This window comes from Pseudophryne corroboree, chromosome 5 (genome assembly GCF_028390025.1).
Source record: "Pseudophryne corroboree isolate aPseCor3 chromosome 5, aPseCor3.hap2, whole genome shotgun sequence".
Taxonomy (NCBI): Eukaryota; Metazoa; Chordata; class Amphibia; order Anura; family Myobatrachidae; genus Pseudophryne; species Pseudophryne corroboree.
Genome location: NC_086448.1, coordinates 474,528,431 through 474,545,115, shown reverse-complemented (window position 1 = coordinate 474,545,115; position 16,685 = coordinate 474,528,431). Strand labels below are relative to the sequence as shown.

At 41.8% G+C, this 16,685-nt stretch overlaps 1 pseudogene; it reads right to left on the bottom strand.

Moving 5' to 3' along the window:
- Positions 1–12,963: 12,963 nt before the first annotated feature.
- Positions 12,964–13,082, bottom strand: LOC134929931 (5S ribosomal RNA; annotated as a pseudogene).
- Between the last annotated feature and the right edge of the window lie 3,603 nt (positions 13,083–16,685).

Genomic DNA, 16,685 nt, shown 5'->3' with positions numbered 1-16,685 from the left:
CTCATGTGTGGTACAGTATCGAATGCTTTGGCAAAATCTAAAAAAGATTACATCCACCGCTTTACCCTGATCTAGGTTTGCGCTTACTGTTTCATAAAAGCCAAGTAAGTTGGTTTGACAGGATCTGTCCTTCATAAACCCATGTTGATTCCTTTTAATGACCTTATTGACTTCAAGGAACTTCTGAATACTATCTCAGAGAATACCTTCCAATACTTTCCCCGCTATAGATGTAAGACTAACTGGTCTATAATTACCTGGTTCAGCTTTACTTCCCTTTTTGAATATAGGCACTACTTCCGCTATACGCCAGTCTTTAGGAACCATACCTGATATTACTGAATCCTTAAAGATCAAAAATAGCGGCTTTGCAAGTTCAGAATGAAGCTCCATTAGAACCCTTGGGTGAATACCATCGGGACCTGGTGACTTATTAATCTTTAAATGTTTTAATCGGTCACAGACTACTTCCTCGCTTAAATAAGTACCTATCAGTGGGATATTCTCATTATTGAGATTATCTGTTAGTCCCTGAATTGGGTCCTCTCTAGTAAAGACTGTTGAAAAAAACTAATTTAGTGTGTCCGCTATGTCATTATCATTTTTGCTTAAGACTCCCAACTTGTCTTTTAAAGGGCCTATACTCTCCTTCTTTAATCTCTTGCTATTAATGTATTTAAATAATTTTTTGGGATTCGCTTTGCTTTCCTTTGCTACTAGTTTTTCAGTTTCTACTTTAGCCGCTCTTATTTCCTTTTTGCATATTTTGTTACATTCCTTATAGTGCTGAAATGACTCTGCTTCCCCGTTGGATTTGTATTTTTTAAATGCTCGCCTTTTCTTGCCCATAAGTTCCTTCATCTTTTTGTTAAGCCACATCGGTTTATGATTTTTATTCCTTTTTTTGCTGCTCGTAGGAATAAATTTGAGTATATTTTTAGCTAGCAGGAATTTTAGTACCTCCCATTTCTCCGTAGTATTTTTTCCTAAAAATAAACCTTCCCATTCAATATCCCTGAAAAATATCCTCATCTTATCAAAATTTGCTTTGCTAAAGTTTAGAGTCCTAGTTGAGCCAGTATAGGGCTGTCTATGGAAACTGATATTGAATGTGACCATATTGTGGTCGCTGTTTCCTATGGGTTCCCCTACTATAATACCTGATACCAAATCCCCATTGTTTGTTAATACCAGGTCTAAGATTGCATTGTACCTAGTTGGTTCCTCAATTAGTTGAACTAAGTATTTATCATTAAGTGTGTTTCAAAACATATTGCCCCTAGCAGTATCACATGAATTGTTTTTCCAGTTTATCTCTGGTTAGTTAAAATCTCCCATCACTACTATGTATCCTACTCCTGCTGCTCTTTCAATTTGCTTTAGTAACAATTCCTCATCAGGTGCGTTGATACCAGGCGGCCTATAGCATACACCCAATACTAACTTTTTTATTCCTTTTTCCCCGCATGCAATTTCTACCCATAATGTCTCGACAGTGTCTACAGTCCCCTCCTGAATATCTTCCCGTATATCAGGTTTTAAAAACGGCTTTACGTAAAGACACACCCCTCCACCCTTTTTATTTAGTCTGTCTCTCCTAAACAGTGTATAGCCCTCTAGATTGACTGTCCAATCATGAGATTCGTCCCACCAAGTTTCAGTAATACCTATAATATCATACTGTTTGCTTGCTGCAAGTATTTCTAGTTCACCCATTTTACCAGTAATGCTTCTGGCGTTTACATACATACAACTAAGATAAGTATTTTCCCTTGCGTTAGGGACATCTTTCACCTTATGTAGCAATGATGACCTGTAATCATCATTGGTTAGTGCTTAGGTAAAATCTCTTTTAGTACCCATGTTAGTAACCTTACCTCCTGCTCTTACCCTCCCCCCAACTTCTCCCCCATTTCGTTTACTACCGCCAACCCCACTATTCTCACTGCATGACCTGTAGTTTCTAGCTTAACCCTCCCCCCACAGATGTGTAGTAGTCATAAATTCCAGTCATAGTCTACAGTATGTCACCTGCTACAAAATGTGCTCCTCCTTTGTCTGCTTGATTCTTCTGTTGAGCTGATTTCAAGTAAGTAGCTCCCAGTATGCATATTATCCTCCAAAAATGCAATTTTCCTAGAGTCACAGTACAGCACATGGTGTAGTCCATATTTCTAGGCCTCATTATCCACCTCATTTTATTTTTTTTGCAGTTTTGCCAGTGATTTACGGTGGTTATCAAAACCACTGCTTGATAAATTTGGTGGTTTGTATTTTGCCATGTAAAAAATTAGGATTTGTATATCATAAACGTGTGGATTTCCATTAGTGGTTTGGGCATAAGTAAGTACAGTGGATGAAAAGCCATCTGGAAAAAAGACCAAAAACTGTTGTCATTAGTAAGTTTTTCCTCCAAAAGTTTCTTGATAATGTTTCTACATGTGAAAGAAGTTGTTTGCCCCATTCTGTATATAAAATATTTATAGCTAAAGATAGGGACTTCCGCTTTCGGCCCTGCTGATGTGAGCCACATTTGAGGGCAGCTCCGCTGAGTCCACCGGGCATCCACTTTTCACAGCTGTCCCCCCAGCCATCAAACATACCAGGTGCCTTCTTAAGCCCCGCTGCTCATATTACGGTGTATGGACCGCTATTTAAACCCAGCAATGCCCAGGAATAAGGGAAAAATCCAGGGGATCTCAGCCCAATATGGTGAACGGAGCAGGGAGCGGAAGCGCTTCAGAGCCTTCTTCCCAGAGGACCAAGCACAATCTCTCCATGCCGTGAGTACTGCTGATGCAGCACAACCCTGTGTCTCACCACTCGTCTCTCTATCTGCAATAAGTGAGGCCATTGGTCCCCTACTTGCTGACAGCCCATATATCACAGCAGCTAGAGGGGCTTACCAAACATGTGCAAGTAAATGAACAGAGGCTGGGTACTATGTTTGCTGATGTTGCAGATTTACAGACTGCTGCTGCTAAACTGAAGAAAATGCAGCATCAGCTGCTTAATAAGATTCAATATTTGGAGAACAGGTCTCGCAGAAGTAATCTGCGCTTGATCGGTATACCGGAGACCATTAAAGACCCTGCGTTGTTTGATTTTTTGAAAAACTCTCTTCCGGAACTACTCCATGTTTCTGAGCAATGATCTAATATGATGAGAGGGTCCATCGCCTTGGCCCCGTCTGCATGCAGCCAGGTGCCAGGCTGCGGGCATTTATATTTAAAGTACTTAATTATGCCCATAAGAACACTATTTGGGTAACCTCTCGCAAGATCCATAATCTCACGTGGGAAGGTCAGAAGTTTTTTTTTTTTCCCAACATTATTCTGCTGAACTCACTAGTGCTAGGAAAGAATTTTCCCCACTTTGCTCCCAGCTCATACGACAGGGGAAAAAAATTCCACTACGCTACCCAGCACGACTGGCTCCTCACATGTCGAATTTACGTCGGTGGATGACACTAGGAAATACCTTGAGGAACTGTGTGAGTATGCAGTCGATCACTCCTCCATGGAGGATATACGTGACACTGCCTGACCCCCTCCCTACTCTTTATGCAGATTCGCCTTTATATTTACTTAATATTTACAGCTGCTGTTTGATATTGCTCTCTACTGCTAAAACTGCCCTCCTGGCAACATTTCTGGATGAGCTTGAGCTTTCCAGCATATTTAGGCTGCTATGTACATTCTCTGTGTGATGTCCGTCTCATTTAACATTTTCTTGTTATCATTCATCTGCATGAATGCATTATGCCCTCCATATCCTTCCTCTTATGGTTGCCTGATGGAAATAGATGATATGAGCTTATTACCAAATTATTGTTCCTTTATATGCAGTCCTGGTATATGTTATGTATGCTTGGTATACCCATATTATGTTATATGGTTTGTTTGATTTTTTTCCTGGTTTCTCAAGCATAGAAGCTTATGCCTCGGTGGCCCTTAGAAGCGGTCTTCAGTTTTCTGTTATTGTTTTTTTATTTTATTTTGTAACATGTGGAAGTTATTAACTCCAATGATGTCACCCGACGGTGTCGGTTGGGAGTTGTACTGATGCTTCTTACCCTCGAGCTCCTCTTGATTTTTTGTTTTTCTTCTTTATTTTTGTATTTGTTTCCTATTATGTCCCCGTATTGTACCCCTATCCTAGATCCAAGAAAGTTTGCCCATACCTTTCTGATACTATCTAGTGATTTACAGATCTTGTTGCATTACCCTTGTTGTTTATTGATTTCTTATGGTTCCACTTAAAATTGGCTCCCTGAATGTAGGTGGTATAAACTCACCACAGATGTGTAGAAAAATTTTGCTTTATCTTGCCAAGCAGAAGTTAGATGTGGTGTTTATCCTGGAGACCCATGTTATAGCCTCAGAGATGCAGAAATTAAATATGCTGTGCTGGAAAGTTATACTTGCAGCCTCTTTTAATTTAAAAAAATGAGGGGTGGTCATCCTGGCAAAACGTCATGTCACATTTGACCTGATCTCTTCCGTGCTGGACACGGAGGGAAGGTTTGTGGTGGGTGAGATAAAACATCTTATGTTTTTTGCAATGTATATGCCCCCAATGTCCCCTCTTGATGATTTTTCAGATCACTTCTATCCACCCTCTAACCCTACTCACATTTACCTATGTTGGTCTTTTGTGATTTGAATATGTATATTTCACCCCATGTGGATAAACAAATGCCTGCCCGTTAAAAATCCCCAAGCTATGATTTTGGTATTCCCATGCTGTTGGAACACTGACATCTGTTGGGTTGTTGGAGAGCTCATCACCCAGTTGAAAAATCTTATACTTGTCTTTCAGCTGCCTATGGTACCCTTTCCAGGATAGACTATCTACTGATTTCTACTTCTTTGTTTCCCAAGGTTGAGGAAGTGGTGATTGAACCTATATGCTTATCAGACCACGCATTGGTCTGGTTTAAGTTACATACTATGGTGGATTTAGGCCCTTGTATTCAGTGGCGATTCCCCTCTTCCTTCTCCACATCCATCATCTTTCGAAATCGAGTGCTGGCTACATGGGCGGATTATGAAATAAATAATGTTGTGTCATTGGACAATGATCCAGTATTGTTCTGGCAAGCATCCAAGACTGTTACGAGAGGCTCTATCACAGCTTTTGTTTTAACCTATAAAAAGAATATTGCAGCTGACTACTTGTCACTTCAATCTTATCTATCGTAGGCTTATCAGAAATGTATTTCTCACCCTTCTGCACCACATAAAATTGCTTACCTTGAATCTGAACTCCACTTTGATGCTGTACTGTCTAAGATGGAAATGTTATACTCCTTCACTAAAGACCATAGATTTTTCAGATTTGGTAATTAGATAGGGAAACTTCTCACTAACTTGCTTCGGGGTGAACGTCCTTCTATGGTGGTTCACCCTTTGAAACAACCAGATGGCTCCACGACTGGTGAAAGCAAACTGATTACCCAGATAAGGGCACAGTTTTATGCAGACCTATATTTAGTTTTTTCCCCACCTTTAAGGAGAATCCCTCATTTTGGGAAGGTCTACCTATCCCCCAACTCTCTCTGCCGGCATCGGAGTTGCTCACTGCCCCAATTACTGAACTTGAGGGTAAGACTGTTGTTAATAATTTGAAAACAGGAAAGGCTCCGGGACCAGAAAGTCTCACAGCCAAATACTATAAATTACTGGGACCTTCCATTATACCTATTTTGACTGTTGTCTTCAACTTTATTTTGTCTAATATTCTGATGCCCAAATATTTCAATACGGCAATTATAAAATTGATTCCCAAGCCAGGGAGAGATCTTAGTGACCTGGAATCTTATTGCCCAATCTCTCTATTTAACCTAGATTACAAGATATCAACCAAGATACTGGCAGAGAGACTGAAACGAGTATTACCCTTGATTATACACATGGACCAATCTGGTTTTATTTCAGGGTGTAAGTCAGTTACCAATCCCCCTCCTAGAGCTTTCCTCTCCCTGAATGCGAGAAGGACTTTGACATGGTCTTCTGGGACCACCTATATTTCAGTATGTCACAATTTGGTTTCCCACAGAAATTCATTCAGTATATTAAAACATTATACACTTTTCCTACATCTCAGGTCTCATGTAATTGCTACCGCTCTGACCTGGTAGCTAGTCAAAGAGGTACGAGGGCAGGCTACCCATTATCACCCCTCCTTTTCGCTGTAGCTCTTGAGCCTTTGGCAATAGCGTTGCGTAATTCTCCTTTATACCAAGGGATCCCAATAGGATCAATTGACCTTCGGGTTGTGCTATTTGCTGATGACATGCTACTTTTTTGTCCCACCCTGAACACTCGTTGCCCGTTGTCCTTGATATAATTGGTGGGTTTAGTAATTTTTCGGGTTAAAACATTAATATAGACAAGTCAGAGATTCTAAACCTGTCAGAAGGCCTAGATTTTTTTTTTTTTTACCAATAATCCTTCTTTGATTGACATTAAAGTGGTGCATTCACATTTTAAATATTTAGGTGTACAAATTTCTGCTAGGCTATCAGCTTTACACTCTCTAAATTATCCTCTGCTTATAAGTTAAATTTCTATACTGTTGGATGTGTGGAACTCCTTACCCCTTTCTTTGTTAGGCAGAGTAGCCGTAATAAAGAATGTAATCTTTCCGAAACAGTCGTATCTTATACAGATACTCCCCATATGTCTCTCTAACCTCGACATAACACGTATAAATAAAATGTTTCAAATGTTTGTTTGGAGGAATGGGAAATCGCGTATAGCTCGTGTGAAATTGCAGTCTTCTAGGAAAAATGGGGGACTGGGTCTTCCTGACTGTCTGTTGTTTACACAATCAGTCTTTTTTAGATATAGCTGCTCAGAAAAAACACATATACTGGTTTATAGTCTTGACTCAGCCCTTTTTGCCCCCTTTTCCCCCAATGGTTTTTTCATACTCCCAAAGCCCAGATCCCTACTGATATACTACTTAATCCTCTATTTACTGATATCTACCACACTTGGATAGCAATTAACAAATGAATCCATAGCCTCCCGGAATGTACCAAATGAGTCTCCCTATGGGGCAACCCTTTATTTTCCCCCAGCACGGATAACCCAGCTCTGTGTCGCCTCTTCCACAAAGGCATACACACCACTGCTGATGTGTTTGATCTGGGAGGGAAACCGTACATATTTGCTGCTCTCTGCGACAAATTTAATTTATCACAGACCAGTCTTTTCCCATTTCTTCAAACAAAACATTATAATTCTTCATTGGCTGATCCGGTTTCGGGAGGAGTGGCGCCAGACATTATAGATTCATTATTGCACTCTTTACAGCAAGTTCCATACCGTACTAAATATCTCTATCTTCGCTTACTGGATCTTCAAGTCCAAAAAATGCAGGAACTGGCAGAATCCTGGTCCGAAGATATACTGGTTCTTCAACAGAGTACAGATATCTTTCACTATTATGACAGGGTCATGAAAGCACTGGGCTCCCCATTATTACAAGAAGTACACATTAAAATTGTTAATAGAGCATATATTACCGAGATGCAATGCACTCATTATCTGCCAGATGTACACAAATGTTGTTTGAAATGATCCATGACCACTGCCACTTTTATGCATTACATTTAGAATTATGGTAAAATCAAATGGTTCTGGAATAAGGTTATAGATTATGTTAATAACTTGTTCTCTTTATACTTACCTTTGGACCCTCTTCCTTGTATTTTTGCAAATTTTAAAACTTGGATTGCTAGTGACATTGATCGTGGGCTGATTGCTTTTCTCACTGTTCTTGTTACAAAGGCAAAAAAAATCCTCGCCCTCTTTACTGGAAGGCAAAACAATGCTACTCAAACTATTATATTTTGAGAGGCATTCCACTCTTCCAGATACTGAGAAAGGGGTGGTCCCCTTTTATTGGAAATGGGGTCCTTATATTGAGGCGCTTGATGACCCTACTCGCTCTCAGATATTAAAACTATTTGAATCTACTGATTGGTGGTAACATCGATAATTGCTGAATTCTATTTTAATTTTTATTATGTTTGCTCTGCTCATATTAATCTACCCCCCCAATATGCAATATTTTTGGTGCCCACCTGATCCCTTTACTGATCTAATAGATCAGTGATGGCTAACCTTGACACTCCAGCTGTTGTTGAACTATACATCCCAGCATGCCCTGCATCAGTTTTGCTATTTGGCCATGCTAAAACTGATGCAGGGCATGCTGGGATGTGTAGTTCAATAACAGCTGGAGTGTCAAGGTTAGCCATCACTGTAATAGATAGACGGCCTTGGACATCTGTATATGTATAAAGCCTTCCTTGGATAACCCCCCTCCACCCCCCTACTATTTCCAGTTACTGGTTATTGTCTTTTGTTTTGTCTTGTATCTTTCTTTTTGACAGTGTGTTTAAATTTGCAGTGTGGATATTCATATTATTATTATGTCTATTTTTCAATCTGATTTACTGTGAAATCGCTATTCATTATACAGCTGTTTATTACTTTATTACTGATTTCCGGCTATATTCTTGATTTTTTTTCCACTCTCCTATGGGTGGGGAGTCTGAAAGGCTGCCCGATTGCACCTGTGATCCAATTCATTGTAGCCCTATTGTATATCATGATGCTGTCATTATTTTATTATATGCTGTCATTTGTACTTTCTTATGAAAAATACAATAAAAATGTGTTAAAAATAAAATAAAATAAAAAAATAAAGATAGATTAAAGATATGTTTACCATCATCACACCCATGGATAGACAACAGGTGTGATTTGTTTATCGCATCTAGCATGCCGGTGTATTGGCACGTGAAAATAGTTGCAACAGGAACTCAAAATGCATTGTGCAAATGCAGGTGTGGCTATTCCCACTCAGGCACATGTAGTACCTGCCACGATGCGTGCGCACATGCAAATTCACTAAGCCCATAGGTGCATTTATATACTTAAAAACCATGTGGCCATAAAGGATACTTATAGTACGGTAGCTGTCAAAGGCGTAACTAAGGGGGGTCGAGCAGGGCGCCGTGGTAGGCCCTGCAGAAGGGGGCGCCGCTGGCCAGGGCATCGTACCTGCTCGCCTGCCCCGCCTCCATTAATGTGCTGCTGCTGCCGCCGGGTGCCTGGCTGCTGTGTGTGAAGAGCAGCAGCAGCAGAAAGTAACCTGACAGTGGGGGTCAGACGAGCATGTGCTGAGCCCAGATAGGTGGAGCCCAGCACATGCTCATCTGATCCAATTAGGTGGCGGGGCTACATCAGGATCTACTGCAGCTCTGCTGCTCTTCTCCTGGGCCCTGGCTGGCAGCGTGGAAGAGGAGGGAGGAACTGCTGGAGACTACAAGTTATCAAAGGTGAGTGCACGTGTGTGTGTGTGTGTCCCTGAGTGTCTCCATGCCCCACCCATTGGCAGTGTGTGTGTGTGTCTCCATGTCCCCCTCCCCACACCAGAGTGTCTCCATGCCCCCTACCCTCCATCAGCAGTGTGTGTGTGTCTCCATGTCCCCCTCCCCCATCAACAATGTATGTGTGTCTCCATGCCCCCTTCCCGTCAGCAGTGTGTCCCCATGCCCCCTCCCGGCCAGCAGTGTGTCCCCATGCTCCCTCCCAGCCATCAGTGTGTCCCCATGCCTCCTCCCCGCCAGCAGTGTGTCCCCATGGTCCCTCCCCACCAGCAGTGTCTCCATGCCCCCTACTCTCCATTAGCAGTGTGTGTGTGTGTCTCCATGCTCCCTCCTCCCATCAGCAGTGTGTGTGTGTCTCCATGCCCCCTTCCCACCAGCAGTGTGTCCCCATGCCCCCTCCCGGCCAGCTGTGTATCCCCATGCCCCCTCCCCACCAGCAGTGTGTCCCCATGCCCCTCCCCACCAGTAGTGTGTCCCAATGCCCCCTCCCCACCAGCAGTGTGTCCCCATGCCCCCTCCCGGCCAGCAGTGTGTCCCCATGCCCCCTCCCCACCAGCAGTGTGTCCCAATGCCCCCTTCCCACCAGCAGTTTGAGTATCTCCATTCAACATTGCAGGGGAGGTCATTTAATTTATCCCACCCTCTCTGTCAGAATGCCAGCACAGGGCGCTCAGGTGCGGTGCAGACTCCCTGACAGCAGCAGCATGGGCTCCCAGTGCATGGGACACACACAGAGACACAGAGTGCGATGGCATGTGCTGAATGACGACGCAGGGGGAGGTGTTGTTGTGCTGAATGACGATGGAGGAGGAGGTGATGGTGTGCTGAGTGATGACGCAGGGGGAGGTGATGGTGTGCTGAGTGACGATGCAGGGGGAGGTGATGGTGTGCTGAGTGACGACCAGGGGTAGGTGATGGTGTGCTGAGTGACGACTCATGGGCTAGGTGATGGTGTGCTGAGAAACAACCAGAAGCGTAACTAAGGGGAGTCGAGCAGGCCCAGCAGAGGGGGTGCATCATGCCCACTCACAGCCACTATTGCTCAATGGTTCGGCACCCCCCCCCCATGTCTCCTCTGCGATCCGATCATCGCTGTCTGTGTGCTGCTGTTGTATACAGATAGCGATGATCGGATCGCTGCCCGGGTCACCCCCTCCTGCTGCGCCGCCGGACTCTGACTCAGAGTCCGTTGTGGGTGGCTGGCCGCACAGCCCAGCCCACCCACCGTCATTTCCTCTTGGTGTGATGTCAGCACGTCACACCGCGCGTCCTTCCCTCCCTTCCCGCCTGCCCTGCACTGCCGCTGATTGTACAGGACTGGAGCCCCTAGGACTGCTGGAGGAGGACATAGTGGGGGTGACACTGACAGTGTAAGTATATTTTCTATCTGTGTGTATATGTGTTCAATGTGTTTGTGTATAATTGTGTATTTCCTGTGTTTGTGTATGTGTTCCATATATATGTGTGTATAAGTAAGTGTATGTGTTCTAAGGCTATGTGTGTATGTTTTATGTATGTGTGTGTGTGTGTGTGTGTGTGGAGAAGTGCCACCCCATATATATATATATATATATATATATACCAGGTATCCGAGACCAAAGAGATCTCAAAAGAGGGCACTCACCAGTCCAATAAATTAAAAGGCTTTTATTAGTTCATCGCAGTCATCAATAGATAGTCGACGTTTCGACCTATAAGGTCTTTTTCAAGACAGTCACCGCAGACATCCAGTCAGCATGCCAGCTAACAGCATGCTGTTAGCTGGCATGCTGACTGGATGTCTGCGGTGACTGTCTTGAAAAAGACCTTATAGGTCGAAACGTCGACTATCTATTGATGACTGCGATGAACTAATAAAAGCCTTTTAATTTATTGGACTGGTGAGTGCCCTCTTTTGAGATCTCTTTGGTCTCGGATACCTGGTATATGTGAAACTCTCCTTGGGGTTTTTTGAGGAGCACCCCTATATATGGATTTTTCTGATGTGAGTGCGGACTTTCAAAGAAATTATATATATATATATATATATATATATCTGGAAGGGGGGAATAGGGGTACCAGCGACTTACAATGTCTAATTAGAATTAACTATGAAGAATATAGCTGGATACGGTTTTCAAAAAAAGTGGTAACAAATTTATTTATACAAAGTATGATAATGGGATAAAAAAGTAGATAAAAGGCTGGATAATAAGAGCAATAAAAAATGATAGAAATACAGAGATAAAATACTGCAGTTTAAGCTAGAACCCTAAATCACATAAAATCAGTAAAAACAAATTTCTACTGATAAAAAATGCTTAAGGTTAAAAAAGTGATGCTTATCTTTGAAAATGGAGGGTCAATGGAGGTGTACCCAACGCGTTTCGTCCTCAGACTTCATCAAGGGGTGGAGGACTAGTGTGTGAACACTCTTATTTATAGCAGTAGTGATTAGGGAAGAATGTCTATGACATCACTTCCTGTTAGTATTGACATTAAAGATTCTGTAAAGATTTTTTTGTTATAAATATACAAGATGGATTAAGCTATTTATAATAAGTTTAACTGTAGTTTCTAAAGTATAAAACGAAGACTGTATATGGAGAAAAATAATAAAACTCGTAGAAGACGCTTTCCGCGTCACTTCCGCCCCACTTCCTGTGTCCTTATTGTCGCAATGCGCATGCGTATCGAGCGCTGCTTCCGGAAAAAGAGTCCACAGGTTAGATGGTTCTTGCCCTTCTTCCTGTTGGGCGTGGGACTTCTTTTGCCCTTCTTCCGGCTGGGCGGGCGTGTGAGGTCTTAGCGTGGCTGCATCTCCATAGTGATTTGTAGTTATAAACTACAATGATGCGGTGGCCATCTTTGGAGTGGTTTTGTGTATCTTTTTCAGCTAATACGGCCGCCATCTTTACGAAGTCCTTGGATATCAGACACATCCTTGCATTTGAGATGCAAAAGCAGCTCAGATGAATAAAAACAAACGAAAGCGCATATATTAGTATTTGTACGTGTACTGAGCTAAAATGACTATTCTTAGAAGAAATATGTTAGTTACGTGGTGGACTAAAAAGAACATATTAAAAATGATTAAATATATTTGTACCCGGATTTGATTTAATGCTATTACTAATTTCTGGATATTTGTAGAACTTGGTACTATTTATACAGAGAGTATTACATATTATTTAAACCTGTCATTTGATCGCATATGTATATTAGGGATGTTTTAGGTGGATAGTGAAATATATTACGTGATATTATATAAATATATGCAAATTACAGGAAATTACATGGATATAATAAACATGGAAAAGCTACTGCTGAATAGATAGGAATGTGATAAGTGAGAGGGGGGGGTTCTGTTGGGACAAGGTCTTTTAGGAACTCGTGGAATAGTGGGTAAGGGATGTGATTAAGCGGTGTATTAATTAAAAGGGAGATGAAGGAGTATTACACATTAGAGAAACTGGTATAAATCATTATAGTGACATACGGTATTGTGAAATGTGAATATACATTTGTCAATATTCCCCTATGGTATTACTGTTACGAGTTTTTCTGGTCTATCCATTATACAGTACCCAATCTTCTCGAGTGGTTACCCACTTGGTACTGATTGGGCCCAACACTGCTTAGCTTCCAAGATCGGACGAGATTGGGCGTGTGCCAGTGCGGTGTGACTGTATTCATTGGCGAAATGACTTATTCACACGGTAACAGTTTTTTATTGGGAATATATGACATTCTATCTTAACAAAAAGTGCAGGGTGCCGAGTGAAATAAAATAAAATGTACTATACACTTCCATAATTGATAGCTTGTCGGATGCCTTCATCACAGAAAGGGTGCAATTTCGTATCCTTCATTGAAGCCGAGAGGATGTGTGGTTTGTAGTTGGAAAATCCAGAACATTTCTCTTTGGGAGAGTTTCTTAGCCAAGTCTCCACCTCTGTCACCACTGGTCACATGTTCGATGGCTTTGAAGGACATCTCTTCCGGATTCGAGTTGTGTTCAAGTTTGAAATGTCTATATAGTAGATGAGTTTCCAGTTTATTCTTGATACTCCTCACGTGTTCTTGTATTCTAATCTTAAGAGTTCTTTTTGTCTTTCCCACATATTTTTTGTGGCATGTGCATTCTATTAAGTATATTACCGATGTAATATTGCAATTCATAAACTGTTTGATTTTGAACTCCTGGGTGCCGTCTGTGGTACTGAAGGTTTTTCTGTTAGGGTTGAGATATTTGCAAATATTGCAGTGTCCACATTTATAGGATCCAGTGCATTTGGGTAAGGTAAATAGGTTATTTTCAGTTGGTAATTCCCGTAACATGCTTGGTGCCAGGATGTCTTTAAGGTTTCTTGATTTCCGAAAAACAAGTTCTGGTTGAATCGGGAGGATTTCCTTAAGAATGGGGTCCATGAGGAGTATGGGCCAGTGGTTTCTTAATGAAGTTCTGATGGCATGTTCATGGTTGCTGTAGGTCGTTATGAATGAGACCGCCTCCTTCTTCTCTGTCTTATCTTTGTATGTCAGTAGATTTTCTCTCTCCAGATTCCTAGTCTTACTGATTGCTTTGTCCAGAATCGCTTTGGGGTATTTTTTCTCCTCAAACCTTTTCCTATATATTCCCAATTGTTCCTCACAGTCTCCAGTTTGGTTGCAGTTCCTCTTGATTCGGTGGAATTGAGAATAAGGTATATTATCTTTCCATCTTTTTGAGTGATTGCTTTTATAGTGTAAATAACTGTTCTTATCAACAGATTTGATGTAGTTTTTGGTGGAAATCGTACCTTGTTCTCCAGTTAAAATCAAGTCCAGGAATTCAATGGATGTGTTATTTAAATTACAAGTGAATGAAAGATTAAAATTATTGATTTGTAGAAGTTTAAAAAAATCCATGAATGATTCTGCACTCCCATCCCATATAATCAGGATATCATCAATGTACCTCCTGTACATGATGATTGATTCCTTAAAGTGCCGTGTCGGGTAGACGTGTTTCTCCTCCCACTGTCCCATGAATAAATTCGCGAAACTGGGTGCGAAAGTAGTGCCCATGGCGGTGCCGCACTGTTGTAGATAAAACTTATCTAAAAACTTAAAATAGTTATGGGTTAAAATAAATTCCATTAGATCGCAAATGAATTTCTTGTGGGGTTCTGCCATACCCCCACTACCCATATATATATATCTATCGAAGTGGCGGCACTTCTCCACAGACCCGGAAGTATATATTATTATTTTTTAATTAGCAGACATCAGCAGCACATAGGAAGGAGGCCGGAGGCCCTGGAGGACTCACGCCTGCACCTGTCACCGGAGCGACCAGTACCGCTCGCACTGAGTGGAGAAGACACCGCAGAAGAGGAGTCCAGCAAACCGCAGGAACGGGGAAGAACATCCTACTACACTGAAGGCCACGCCCCATTCTGAGTGACCACGCCCCATTCTGAGTGGACACGCCCCTTTTCCAGAGGGCACGCGCATAATTGCAACCTTCAATTTTTCATACCCCCTTCAAGAATTACACTTCGCCCACTGCACCTACATCTATACATACACATCCTAACATCTTTATATACAGTGACACCTATTTGTGCAGGAGATGATGATGGCAAGGTGCATGTGGAATTGAAAAGAATGTTCCCAGTATGACCTGAAACAGCAGGCATGTTATGTTGGGACATCCCATTTTCAGTGTCCAAGACCCCTTCTGCCCACTTTTTTTCAGTGCGCGCCATTGGCGTGCACATATACTTTACTTTTGTATTATTATTATTATTTTTTTTTGGGGGGGGCACCATTATTGATCTTGCCCTGGGCTCCAAAACCCCTAGTTACACCTCTGGTAGCTGTTAACAATCCTTTCACGAACCCATATGCCATATTTATTTATTTATTTATTAGCAGTTTATTATAAAGTGCAGCAAATTCCATTGCACTTTGACATAAAGTAAAATGTGTAAGGAATCATCGGTACACAGGACGCTGACCTCCAAGTATCTTTTCACTCTGCCATCATGCGCAGTCTGACTTACAGCAATGGACACCGACTATAAGCAGGGAATACATATGATTTACCAGCAGATGGGATGCCGGCTGTCACTATACAGACAGCGGCATCCCATCTGTCAGAATCCCGGCATTGAGGCAGCAAGTCACCTCACGGGCTCGCTGCGCTTGCCACGCTTTGGGCCCGGTGGCTCACTTCACTCAATACAGGTTATATTCCTACTCAGTTGGTGGCATGGACCCACCAACTGAGTGGGAATACCCTGCATATGTTGGGATTCCGGTCGGCGGTATTTCATCAGCTGTCAGGATTCCTGCATCAGTATCCTAAATGCCAGGATCACGACAGCTGGTATATTTACTGTATCCCATAAGCAAATGGCAATATACTGGATGGATTATAAAGTTGTGAACTCTAAAATGTAATCTAGTTCTCTCTTGGATAGTGCTATGGTATGGTTTACTTCAAAGGGTCACCACCTATTGATCTCCCATATGCAGTGGCATTTCCTGGTACAGTTGGCATCCTCTTTAAAATTCAAGTTGATGTTAATGTTGGAATGGATTGATTACTACTAACACAATAAATTAGAGCAACATACTCTCCAAAGGTGGATCCCAAGTAACTGCTCTCTTTATGTGCCAAAAAAGCATTTGATTTAGGGACTAGGGACCACTTACTTGAGATGCTATCTACTGTAGCTTTGATGACACTATGTTTCTAAGTGTCCTTTCTAGTGTACCTTCAAAGCTTCAAAGCAGGTCTCAGCCAATAATTTTTTGTTCTCACCTTCATTCATAGAAAGAGGACTTAACAAGTATGCCCTCTTTACCTCTTATGTCGTCCGGTAGCACTGGAAGCCCTAGCAATAGCTCTATACCAGTAAGAACTTTTTAAGGTTATTTTTGTAGGTAACTATAATTGTAAGATTGCTCTTTTGCAGATGATATGCTCCTCCTTTTCTCCGATCCATTACATTCCCCTTATGTTATATTTGATGTTGTATTGTATCTCTGTTTAACTCTTTCACATGGTAAAAAATAAATTTTAGCATGTATTAACTAGGGATGTGCGTCGGCCCCTGTCATGGGCTTTGCTTTTGGATCTGTATCTCCTTCATGTTCAGGATCTGTATTTGGTTTTGGTAAAACCGTCCTTGCATGTTTTGGTTTTGGATCTGTATTTTTTTTTTTTAAATCATGAAAACAGCTAAAATCACATACTTTGGGATCTTTTTTTCATCCTGGAGCATTATTAATGTCAATAACATTA